Raw genomic sequence first — 12,952 nt, 5'->3', positions numbered from 1 at the left:
TACCTCATTTTTTCTCTGCGTATTTCCTTCTTACTAATCCTCTGTTGTTCTTTAAAAGCTTCCCAGTCCTCAGTTTTCCCACTTATCTTCGCTAAGTTATACTTTTTCTCTTTTAACTTTATATGTTTCTTTACTTCCCTCGTCAGCCACGGCCGCCCATGTCTCCTCCTGGGATCTTTCTTCCTTTTAGGAATGAACTGATCCTGCAACTTCTGCATTATACACAGAAATATCCCCCATTGTTCCTCCACGGTCTTCCCTGTTAAGGTATTGCACCATTGAACTTTGGCCAGTTGCTCCCTCATAGCTCCATATTACCCTTTATTCAACTGAAATATCGTCACTTCCGATTGTACCCACTCCCTCTCAAATTGCAGTTTGAAGCTTATTGTATTATGGTCACTACTTCCCAATGGCTCCTTCACTTCGAGGTCACTGACCAATTCTGGTTCGTTACACAATACCAGATCCAGAATCGCCTTATCCCTGGTCGGCTCCAGCACCAGCTGCTCTAAAAATCCATCTCTGAGGCACTCCACAAAGTCTCTTTCTTGAGGCCCGATACCATCCTGATTCTCCCAGTCTACCTGCATGTTAAAATCCCCCATAACAACTGTAGTAACATCTTTGCGACAAGCCAATTTCAGCTCCTGATTCAACTTACATCCGACATCCAGACTACTGTTTGGGGGCCTGTAGATGACTCCCATGAAGGTCTTTTTACCCTTAGTGTTTTGAAGCTCTATCCACACTGAGATAGAGTTGCCAGTTTAAGAGCCGTGAGGTTTTGCTACAGCTCTGCAAGTCCCTGGTGAGACCACACTTGGAGTATTGTGTCCAGTTCTGGTTGCCCTACTATAGGAAAGATACAGAGGCTTTGGAGAGGGTGCAAAGAAGGTTTACCAGGATGCTGCCTGGAATGGAGGGCTTGTCTTACGAAGAGAGGTTGACTAAGCTTGGACCTTTTTCTCTGGAGAGAAGGAGGAAGAGAGGAGACCTGATCGAAGTATACAAGATAATGAGAGATGGATAGAGTAAATAGCCAGAGACTTTTCCCTAGGGCAGGATTGACTGGCACGAGGGGTCATAGTTTTAAGATATTAGGAGAAAGGTGTAGAGGGGTCATCAGAGTTAGCTTCTTTATGCAGAGACTTGTGAATACATGGAATGCGTTGCCAGCGGTGTTGGTGGAAGCAGAGTCATTAGGGACATACAAGTGACATGCACATAGATAACAATGAGTTGAGGGGCGCATAGGTTAGGTTATTTTATTTTATACTAGGATTAAACCTCGACATAACATTGTGGGCCAAAGGGCCTGTTCTCTGCTGTACCTTTCTATGTTCTATGTTGTATGTTCTATGTTAACTCCTCTCTGTGAATCCCACAGACTCCCCACTCTGGGCAAAAAGTGTCTCCTTATCTCAGTCCTAAAAAGCCAGGCCTATATCCTTAGTCTGTGACCCCTGGTTCTAGACTCCCTGGTCATCACGAACATCCAGGATTTGTCTCGTCTAGTCCTGTTAGATGTCAGGTCCCACTTGTTCTAGAGGTGTGTGCGAACATCTCTGAACAGGTTGCTTAGTAAAATAAACAGACTGCAAACATTGCATACAGCCCCACATTGAAACATCTAACATCAATAAAGCATATTGCCTCCTGTGTATGCCTTCTGTCAAATGCACTGATCTGCAGTATATTGCATGCCTGACCAACTGTGCTTTGTATTGAAGCTGCAGGCTGTACACATTGCCACCTTCAATGGACCTGTGTATCATCAGTTCACCACAGATCCCATGTGCTTTGAGCCAATTCAGATCACTACCTCAATTCTCTGATTGATTACAAAACAGTGAGCTCCCTCAGATTGACTTATCTTGAAATACAGTATGGTATTGTCAAAAGCTACAGAACAGAAGCACCCGAGCGTCCTCACCCACGAATCACAAAAAAAACTAGCCTCCAAGTTCAATGGATAAAAAGAAAGGCAAATAGAATGTTAGCTTTTATTTCAAGAAGAATGGAATATAAAAGTAGGGAGTTTTTTCCAAAATTGTGCAAAGTACGAATAAGACCGTAATTGGAATACTGTGAACAGGTCTAGGCCCCCATCTAAGGAAAGATATCCCGGCTTTGGAGGCTGTCCAGAGAAGGTTCACCAAGTTGATACCATAAGACCATGAGATAGAGGAACAAAATTAGGCCATTCAGCCCATTGAGCCTGCTCCACCGTTCAATCATGACTGATATGTTTCTCAACCCCATTCTCCTGCCTTCTCCCTGTAACCCTTAATCCCCTTACTAATCAAGAGCCCATCAAAGTCTGTCTGAAACATGCACAATGACTTGGCCTCCACAGCCCTCTGCAGCAATGAGTTTCACAGATTAACCACCCTGTGGCTGAAGAAATTTCTCCTCATCTCAGAACGAAAGGGTTGCCACTTCACTCTGAGGTTGTGCCCTCAGGTCTTAGTCTATAAGACCATAAGACATAGGAGTGGAAGTAAGGCCATTCGGCCCATCGAGTCCACTCCGCCATTCAATCATGGCTGATGCGCATTTCAGCTCCACTTACCAGCATTCTCCCCGTAGCCCTTAATTCCTCTAGACAACAAGAACCTATCAATCTCGGCCTTGAAGACATTTAGCGTCCCGGCTTCCACTGCACTCTGTGGCAATGAATTCCACAGGCCCACCACTCTCTGGCTGAAGAAATGTCTCCGCATTTCCGTTCTGAATTGACCCCCTCTAATTCTAAGGCTGTGTCCACGGGTCCTAGTCTCCTCGCCTAACAGAAACAATTTCCTAGCATCCACCTTTTCAAAGCCATGTATTATTTTGTACGTTTCTATTAGATCTCCCCTTAATCTTTTAAACTCCAACAAATACAATCCCAGTATCCTCAGCCGTTCCTCATATGCTAGACCTGTCATTCCAGGGATCATCCGTGTGAATCTCCGCTGGACACGTTCCAGTGCCAGTATGTCCTTCCTGAGGTGTGGGGACCAAAACTGGACACAGTACTCCAAATGGGGCCTAACCAGAGCTTTATAAAGTCTTAGTAGTACATCTCTGCTTTTATATTCCAACCCTCTTGAGATAAGAGACAACATTGCATTCGCTTTCTTAATCACAGACTCAACCTGCATGTTTACCTTTAGAGAATCCTCGACTAGCACTCCCAGATCCCTTTGTGCTTTGGCTTTATTAATTTTCTCACCATTTAGAAAGTAGTCCATGCTTTTATTCTTTTTGCCAAAGTGCAAGACCTCGCACTTGCTCACGTTAAATTCCATCAGCCATTTCCTGGACCACTCTCCCAACCTGTCTAGATCCTTCTGTAGCCTCCCCACTTCCTCAGTACTACCTGCCTGTCTACCTAACTTCGTATCATCGGCAAACTTCGCTAGAATGCCCCCGGTTCACTCATCCAAATCATTAATATATAATGCGAACAGCTGTGGCCCCAGCACCGAACCCTGCAGGACACCGCTCGTCACCGGCTGCCATTCTGAAAAAGAACCTTTTATCCCAACTCTCTGCCTTCCGATAGACAGCCAATCCTCAATCCATCCCAGCAGCTCACCTCGAACACCATGGGCCCTCACCTTGCTTAGCAGCCTCCCGTGTGGCACCTTATCAAAGGCCTTTTGAAAGTCTAGATAGACCACATCCACTGGGTTTCCCTGGTCTAACCTACTTGTTACCTCTTCAAAAAATTCCAACAGGTTTGTCATGCATGAACTCCCTTTACTAAATCCATGTTGACTTGTTCTAATCAGACTCTGCTCTTCCAAGAATTTAGAAACCTCATCCTTAATGATGGATTCTAGAATTTTACCAACAACCGAGGTTAAGCTGATTGGCCTATAATTTTCCATCTTTTGCCTTGATCCTTTCTTGAACAAGGGGGTTACTACAGCCATCTTCCAATCATCCGGGACCTTTCCTGACTCCAGTGACTCTTGAAAGATCTCAACCAATGCCTCTGCTATTTCCTCAGCAACCTCTCTCAGAACTCTAGGGTGTATCCCATCGGGGCCAGGAGATTTATCAATTTTAAGACTTTTTAACTTTTCTAGCACTATCTCTTTCGTAATGGCAACCATACTCAACTCAGCCCCGTGACACCCTTTAATTTTTGGGATATTACTCATGTCTTCCACTGTGAAAATTGACGCAAAGTACTTGTTAAGTTCTTCTGCTATTTCCTTATCTCCCATCACTAGGCTCCCTGCATCAGTTTGAAGTGGCCCAATGTCTACTTTTGCCTGTCGTTTGTCGTTTGTTTCTTATGTGTCGTTTGTCTCTCCTACTAGTGGAAACATCTTCTCCACATTCATTCTATCCAGGTGTCTCAGTATTCTGTAAGTTTCAATGAGAATAGCAGGTATGGAGGGAGTAATTAGGGTTAGTACATTAGGCCTGAACTCTCTGGAATACAGAAAAATCAGAGGTGACCTTATTGAAACATACAGGATTCTTAGAGGTCTTGACAGAGTAGCTGTAGAAAATGTTTCCCCTTGTAGGAGAGTCTAAGACCAGAGGGTATAATTTGAGGATAAGGGATCACACATTTCTATAGGAAGGATGTTGTGAAACTCGAAAGGGTTCAGAAAGATTTACAAGGATGTTGCCAGGGTTGGAGGGTTTAGGGCAAGGCTGAATAGGGTGGGGCTGTTTTCCCTGGAGCGTCAGAGGCTGAGGGGTGACCTTTTCAAAGTTATAAAGTCATGAGGGGCATGGCTAGGAAATATAGACAAAATCTTTTCCCTGACGTAGGGAGTCCAGAACTAGAGGACATACTTTTAGGGCGAGAGGGGAAAGATTTAAAAGGGACCTCAGGGGCAACCTTTTCACACAGAGTGTGGTACATGTATGGAATGAGCTGCCAGAGGAAGTGATCGAGGTTGGTACAATTTGCAACATTTAAAAGGCATCTGATGGGTATATGAATAGGAAGGGTTTGGAGGGATATGGTCCAAGTGCTGGCAAATGGAACAAGATTAATTTATGATATCTGGTCAGCATGGACGAGTTGGACCAAAGGATCTGTTTCCATGTTGTACATCTCTGTGACTCTATTTAAGACAGCGATAAGGAGGAACATCTTCTCTCAGAAAGTTGTATATCTGTGAAATTCTTTATCTCAGAAAGCTGTAGAGGCTGGGTCATTAAGAATATTCAAGGCTGAGACAGGCAGATTCTAAATCAAGAAGGGAATTAGGGGAGAGTTGCAGATTAACAGGTCAGCCATGATGTCATTAAATGGCATAGCAGACTCGATGGGCTGAATGGCCTATTCCTCCTTTTTACATGGTGAACTGATCAGACGTGCTGATCCTCAGTAGGCTACACTTTTGGTTAGGATAGCACTGCATCGTCGAGTTTCAGAGAAGAACATGCTAAAGTCTACACTCCTTCAAATCAACCACTGTGTTGAAGAGGCCCTTCATCATTTGTGTTCAAGGGTGCGCTTAACTGAATTGAAATAAGAAGAATAATACAGCAACGTAACCACTGAATGTTGTAATTGTTATTCAACTGCTCCCCTTCGCTCATCGGACTTACATTACTATCTTTATTGCGTTGATATTTGACGTCAAGCTTTCCTTGACACAGGAAAGTAAGTCACAGAATCACTGTAAGGCCAAACTTACACATTTGAGCAATATCAGGAGATTTTCAAAATTTGGTCAAAAAGGGAAATTCAGGGGCATCTGAAAGGAGAAAAAATTACTAAGTTTAATGGAGAGATTTAAAGAAGAAATCCCAGAGTTTACTGATAGACAGCTGAAGATGCAGACACCAAAGAGATTAAAATTCGTGAAATGCCAAGAGGCTAGAATTAGATCAAAGCTGATAAGACAAAGGGCTGCAGGGGTACAGAAGACACCAGGCCCTGGAGGAATTTAGAAACAAGGATGAGAATTTTAAAATCAATGTGCTGATTGACTTGGAACCGATATCGCTTAACAGGCACAGGGGTGACAGTTTGGTGTGTGTAAGAACAAATGCAGTAGAGTTTTGGACAACCTCAAATTTATGGAGAGTAGGATATGGGAGATCAGACAGGACCCTCTTGAACTAGTCAAGACTAGTCTTTTAAGGTACCATGGGTATACAGTCCTAATCTTCCCCTTATGTGCTGGAAGTAGGCATCAGTGAAGACAAGATTGAAATGTGGCTACAACGTCCTTATGAACAAGTCTCGCTGTGAAAACTCATAGATTGAATAATGGGTGCTTGTAAAACATACCGGAAAGTGACTGGTAGATTTATAGATGTATGAGTGACAAAATTAGTTTTTAGCTGAATTAGATTTCTGGCAATAGGCTTTTATTTGGTATTTATTATAAGCCCACTGCTCACATGGTTCTCTTGACCACACCTCCTCGTAGACTGGAACCTGGAAGAATACCATTCTCCCCTTTCCTCCACGGTGGCACAGTGGTTAGCACTGCTGCCTCACAGCGCCAGAGACCCGGGTTCAATTCCCGCCTCTGGCGACTGACTGTGTGGAGTTTGCACGTTCTCCCCGTGTCTGCGTGGGTTTCCTCCGGTTGCTCCGGTTTCCTCCCACAGTCCAAAGATGTGCAGGTTAGGTGAATTGGCCATGCTAAATTGCCCGTAGTGTTAGGTAAGGGATAGATGTAGGGGTATGGGTGGGTTGCGCTTCGGCGGGGCGGTGTGGACTTGTTGGGCCAAAGGGCCTGTTTCCACACTGTAAGTAATCTAATCTAATCTAATCTAAATTGTTTCTTTTCCACTGGAGCAACTTTCTGAAAACTCTTCTTTTTTTCTGAACTGAAGACTTCCCCAACAGTGGTTGATGAGGGCTTTGACCATGGCTGCCATTTTCCCCACACCACTGATCTCAACCATTCCACCCAGTCCCACAGAGACACATTGGGATTCCCCTTGGTCTTGTTATTCATCCATGGGATGTGAGCACCTCTGTCTGAGCCAATATTTATTTCCCATGCCTAGTTGCCCTGCATAAGGTAATGGTGAGATACCTTCGTGATTACTGCAATGTACCCACAATGCTGGTGAGCGGAATGTTCCAGGATTTTATCCCAGCAACAGTGATGGAATGGCAATACATTTCCAAGTCAGGATGGTGAGTGTTTCAGAGGGGAACTAGCATCTGGTGGTGTTCCCATGTATCTGCTGCCCTTATCTTTCTGATTTGATTTGATTTATTATTTTCGCATGTACCTAGGTACAGTGAAAAGTTTTGTTTTGCCTGCAGTACAGGCACATCTTACCATACAAAGTGCATTTGGGTAATGGAACAGAGTGCAGAGTCTAGAAGGATGAGAGGATATCTAATGGAAGCATATAAGATGCTAAAGGGGATTGACAAAATCGACGGAGAAAGGATGTTTTCCCTTGTGGGGAAGTCTGGAATGAGAGGTTTTAGTTTTAGGATAAGGGGTGGCAGATTTAAAATAGCATTAAGGAGGAATTACTTCTCTCAAAGGATTGTAAATCTGTGAAATTGTGCAGTGGATGCAGGGGCACTGAAGAAAATTGAGGAGATAGATAGATATTAATAAATAATGGGTTAAAGAGATATGAGGAGCGGACAAGAAAGTGGAGTTGAAGCCAAGATGGGATCAGCCATGATTGTATGAAATGGTGGAGTACCTGATAGGGGCTGAATTGGTTAATCCTGCTCCTCATTCTTATGTTCCTTATGTTCCTAATCAAATATAGAACAGATTAGCATACTTCCCTACCATGTGGAAAAAAACACCAGACTAAATATAACAAAGACAACAAATTGATGAGAAATACATTACATGGTTCAACAACCTCCTAACAGCTTTTGATTCACATTTCACTTCAAAAATAAGTAGCACACTGGCAGGATGACTCTTCAATGGCAGATGCCAATGGTAAATGTAGTGAGTACCAGACAATATAGAAGGAAACAGATTTCACAGAATCACAGCAAGAGGCTATTCAGTCATTGTGATTGCTTTTGTTTTGCATAATGTCTACTTTGACCAGTCAAGTAATATACTTTCATAAATTTTATAAGGTAAAGCATATTTTTGGAAAAAATATACATTGAGGAGAAAGCAAAGCCTACCAGAATATAATACTGCTTCACAATGAAGCTATACACATATATTTTTTCCTGTTGAACATTGCGTAATGTGTTTGTTGATTTTTAGTCTAAGTTATATTCTGGTAAGTATATTCAGTTTACCATTTGAAGATAATGAGACTCATGTTTTGGTTTATGGTAAATCATCGTAGGTTGGGGTAGAATAGAAATGCATTTTTGTTTGATCAGAGATATCACTATCATGACGTTTATCATCATCAGCGAAGGATGATGAGAGATTTGTGTACATTTATTGGGATTGGTTTGGAGATGCCGGTGTTGGACTGGGGGTGTACAAAGTTAAAAATCACACAACACCAGGTTATAGTCCAACGGGTTTATTTGGAAGCACTAGCTTTTGGAGTACTGCTCCTTCATCAGGTGGTTGTGCAGAATAAGATTGTAAGACACAGAATTTATAGAAAAGTTTACAGTGTGATGTAACTGAAATTATATATTGAAAAAGACCTGGATTGTTTGTTAAGTCTGTCATCTTTTAGAATGGCCATGTTGGTTTTAGTTCTTTCATATGTAAATCGCAAAACTTTTTTTAAAAGTTACATTCTCAAGTGAACTTTAAGAATTGGTGTCATGTCGGCCCAGATAATATATTGAAGGTTTTAGCTCTCTGTGTCAGGCTGTCTGTGCCACAATGGTCAGACTGATTCTAATCAAAAAAAGGATTTACAGAATCTGACATGGGTTCATGCAGTTTTTGAGCAAAGTAACATGTAGTTAGACCATAAGACCATAAGACATAGGAGTGGAAGTAAGGCCATTTAGCCCATCGAGTCCACTCCGCCATTCAATCATGGCTGATGGGCACTTCAACTCCACTTACCCGCATTCTCCCCGTAGCCCTTAATTCCCCGAGACAACAAGAATCTATCAATCTCTGCCTTGAAGACATTTAGCATCTCAGCCTCCACTGCACTCTGAGGCAATGAATTCCACAGGCCCACCACTCTCTGGCTGAAGAAATGTCTCCGCATTTCTGTTCTGAATTTACCCCCTCTAATTCTAAGGCTGTGTCCACGGGTCCTAGTCTCCTCACCTAACGGAAACAATTTCCTAGCATCCACCCTTTCCAAGCCATGTATTAGCGTGGTATGTCTCTATTAAGTCTCCCCTTAATCTTCTAAACTCCAATGAATACAATCCCAGGATCCTCAGCCGTTCCTCATATGTTAGACCTACCATTCCAGGGATCATCCCTGTGAATCTCCGAAAGTATAAAGTATAGTTCTGCAAGTATAAATTCACCCCCACAAAATGATATATGTATATGTGCCTGTAGGTGTGGGTGGGTGTGTGTGAGAGGGGTGGGGTTATGAGTGTCTGTGAGAGGGTGTGTTTGTGTGTGAGAGTGAGTGTAAATGGGTTTAAGTCTGTGAGAGGGTGTGTGTGGGAGTGTATGTGTGAGTGTATGAGAGAGGGTCTGCGTGAATGTGTGTGTCTGTGTGTGTGTATCTGTGAGTGTGTGTGTCCATCTATCTGTGTGTGTATAGTGCATGTAGTGTGACATGAACCCAAGGTCCTGGTTGAGGCCTTCCCCATGGGTACCAAACTGAGGCGATGATGGTGTAGAGTGCTGAAACATCCATTGTGACGAGGAATGTTCCCGGTTTGACTGGTCCGTGGTTGTTGTTCAACTGAACAACCAGTAACACTACAGGCAACTACCGGCCAACTCGACCAAACAGCACACCCGTGAACTGAACACACTGATCAGGACTTTGGACCTGCTCTTCAGAGTTCCATACGCTCACTCATTCCACGTACTTCTCGTGTAGGCGACTCCTACGACCTTCTGAAGATACACAAAGCCAATACACCAGGACGCCCCATCATATCAGGCAATGAGACCTTGTGTGAGAACGTCTCTCGCTATGTCGAAGGCATCTTGAAACCCATTGTACAGGGGACCCCCAGCTTCTATAGCAACACTACAGATTTCTTACAGAAACTCAGCACCCTCAGACCAGTCGAACCAGGAACATTCCTTGACACAATGGATATTTCAGCACTGTACACTAACATTCCCCACAATCACATCGCGGCAACAACCTCAGTACTCAACACCAACAACTGCCAATCTCCAAACGCCATCCTACAACTCATCCACTTTATCCTCGATCACAACATCTTCATCTTGACAACCAGTTCTTATCCAGACACACGGAATAGCCATGGGGACCAAATTTGCACCCCAATATGCCAATGTTTCCATGCACAGATTTGAACAAGACTTCTTCTCTACGCAGGACCTCCAACCAACAATATACATCAGGTAGATTGATGATATATTCTACCTCTGGACCCACGGAGAGGAATCACTGAAAAAACTACACAGTGATATCAACAAGTTTCATCCCACCATCAAACTCACCATGGACTACTCTCTACTATCTGTCTCATTCTTGGACACATGCATCTCCATCAGGGATGGGCACCTCAGCACCTCACTCTACCGCAAACCCATGAATAACCTCACAGTGCTACACTTCTCCACCTGAAATATATTAAAACAGCCATACCCTATAGACAAGCCTTACGCATACACAGGATCTGTTCAGATGAGGAGGAACGCGATGGGCACCTGGACATACTTAGGGATGCCCTCATAAGAACGATGTATGATGCTTAATTCATCGACCACCAGTGCTGACCTGTCGCAGCAAGGAATCGTAATGACCTCCTCAGGAGACAGACTAGAGCTGCAGCCGACAGGGTACCCTTCGTTGTTCAGTATTTCCCAGGAGCCGAAAAACGTCGCCATGTTCTTCGCAGCCTGCAACACATTGTCAATGAGGATAAGCACCTCGCCAAGACCTTCCCCACACCTCCACTGCTCGCCTTCAAACAATCACCAAACCTCAAACAAATCATTGTTTGCAGCAAATTGCCCAGCTTTCAGGACAACTCCATACAACCTTGTCATGGTAGATGCTGCAAGATGTGACATAATGTTGACACAGATGCCACCATTACACGTGGGGACACCTCCCACCATGTACGTGGCAGGTACTTATGCGACTCAGCCAACATTGTCAATCTCGTATACTGCAGGCAAGAATGCCCGGAGGCATGGTAGATTGACAAGACCGAGCAGAAGCTACGGCAACGGATGAATGGGCACCGCACAACAATCAATAGACAGGAGTGTTCCCTCCCAGTCAGAGAACTCTTCATCGGTTCGGGACATTCGACCTCGGACCTTAGGGTGACCATCCTCCAAGGCGGACTTCGGGACAGGGAACAATGAAACGTGGCCAAGCAGAGGCTGATAGCCAAGTTCAGTACCCCTGGAGATGGCCTCAACTGAGACCTGGGGTTCATGTCACACTACAGGTGACCCCACTGTGCTACACACACACACACACACACACACACACACACACAATCAGACAGATACACATCGACACTCCTACACACACACATTCATGCAGATCCTCTCTCATACACACACACATACACACTCTCAGAGACATAAACCCCTTTACACTCACGCTCATACACATACACACACCCTCTCACAGACACTCATAACCCTCTCCCCCCAACACACACACCCACAATTCACACATACATGTGGACGGCATGGTGGCTCAGTGGTTAGCATTGCTGCCTACAGCACCAGGGTCCCAGGTTCGATTCCAGCCTTGGGCAAATGTTTGTGTGGAGTTTGCACGTTTTCCTCATGTCTGCATGGGTTTCTTCCCACAGTCCCACAGTCCAAAGATGTGCAGGTCAGGTGAATTGGCCATGCTTAATTGCAGATGCTGGCAACCAGTAGCATAGAGTACAATAGGTGAGTGGGGGAGGGGATGAAGGTGATAGGTCAGAGGAAATGACCTGGGAGTTGCAGTGGGAGAGGGACTCCCTGAGATTCTTGTAGAGAGAGGAGGAAAACTTCTTCAAGGCAGGCGTCCTTGCAAGAGGATTCGCAGTAGGGTTAAAATGAACTAGGTAAAAACAAGGACTGCAGATGCTGGAAAGCAGATTCTGGATTAGTGGTGCTGGAAGAGCACAGCAGTTCAGACAGCATCCGAGGAGCAGTAAAATTGACGTTTCGGGCAAAAGCCCTTCATCAGGAATAAAGGCAGAGAGCCTGAAGGGTGGAGAGATAATCTAGAGGAGGGTGGGGGTGGGGAGAAAGTAGCATAGTAGCACATCGATTTTACTGCTCCTCGGATGCTGCCTGAACTGCTGTGCTCTTCCAGCACCACTAATCCAGAATCATGCTAAATTGACCATAGTGTTAGGTGCATGATTCAGAGGGAAATGGGTCTGGGTGGGTTACTCTTCGGAGGGTCGGTGTGGACTTGTTGGGCCGAAGAGCCTGTTTCCACACTGTAGGGAATCTAATCTAATCTAATCATATATAAATTTGTGAGGTGAATTTGTACTTGCATAATTACATGTTACTTTGCTCTATAACTGCATGAATACATGTCAGAGACTATAAATCCGTTTTTTTGATTAGAAACAGTCTGACCATTTTGGCACAGACAGCCTGACACAGGAAGCTAACACCTTTAATACATTATCCGGGCCGACATGACACCAATTAGAGTCATAGAGTCATAAAGGTTTGCAGCATGGAAACAGACCCTTCAATCCAACCCGGCCATGCCAACCAGATATCCCAACCCAATCTAGTCCCACCTGCCAGCACTCGGCCCTTATCCCTCCAAACCCTTCCTATTCATATACCCATCCAAATGCCTCTTAAATGTTGCAATTGTACCCCAGCCTCCACCACACCCTCTGGCAGCTCATTCCATACACATACCACCCTCTGTGTGAAAAAGCTGCCCGTTAGGTCTCTTT

At 44.3% G+C, this 12,952-nt stretch overlaps 1 protein-coding gene across 2 annotated transcripts in view; it reads left to right on the top strand.

The window, feature by feature from the left end:
• Positions 1–12,952, top strand: part of LOC140478734 (glutamate-rich protein 6-like) — a 92,534-nt gene that overhangs the window by 37,406 nt on the left and 42,176 nt on the right. The window lies entirely within an intron of this gene.

The sequence above is a fragment of the Chiloscyllium punctatum genome, chromosome 6 (genome assembly GCF_047496795.1).
Source record: "Chiloscyllium punctatum isolate Juve2018m chromosome 6, sChiPun1.3, whole genome shotgun sequence".
NCBI lineage: Eukaryota > Metazoa > Chordata > Chondrichthyes > Orectolobiformes > Hemiscylliidae > Chiloscyllium > Chiloscyllium punctatum.
Note: the sequence above shows the minus strand (reverse complement) of the source record. Positions and strands in the feature narration are given on the sequence as shown.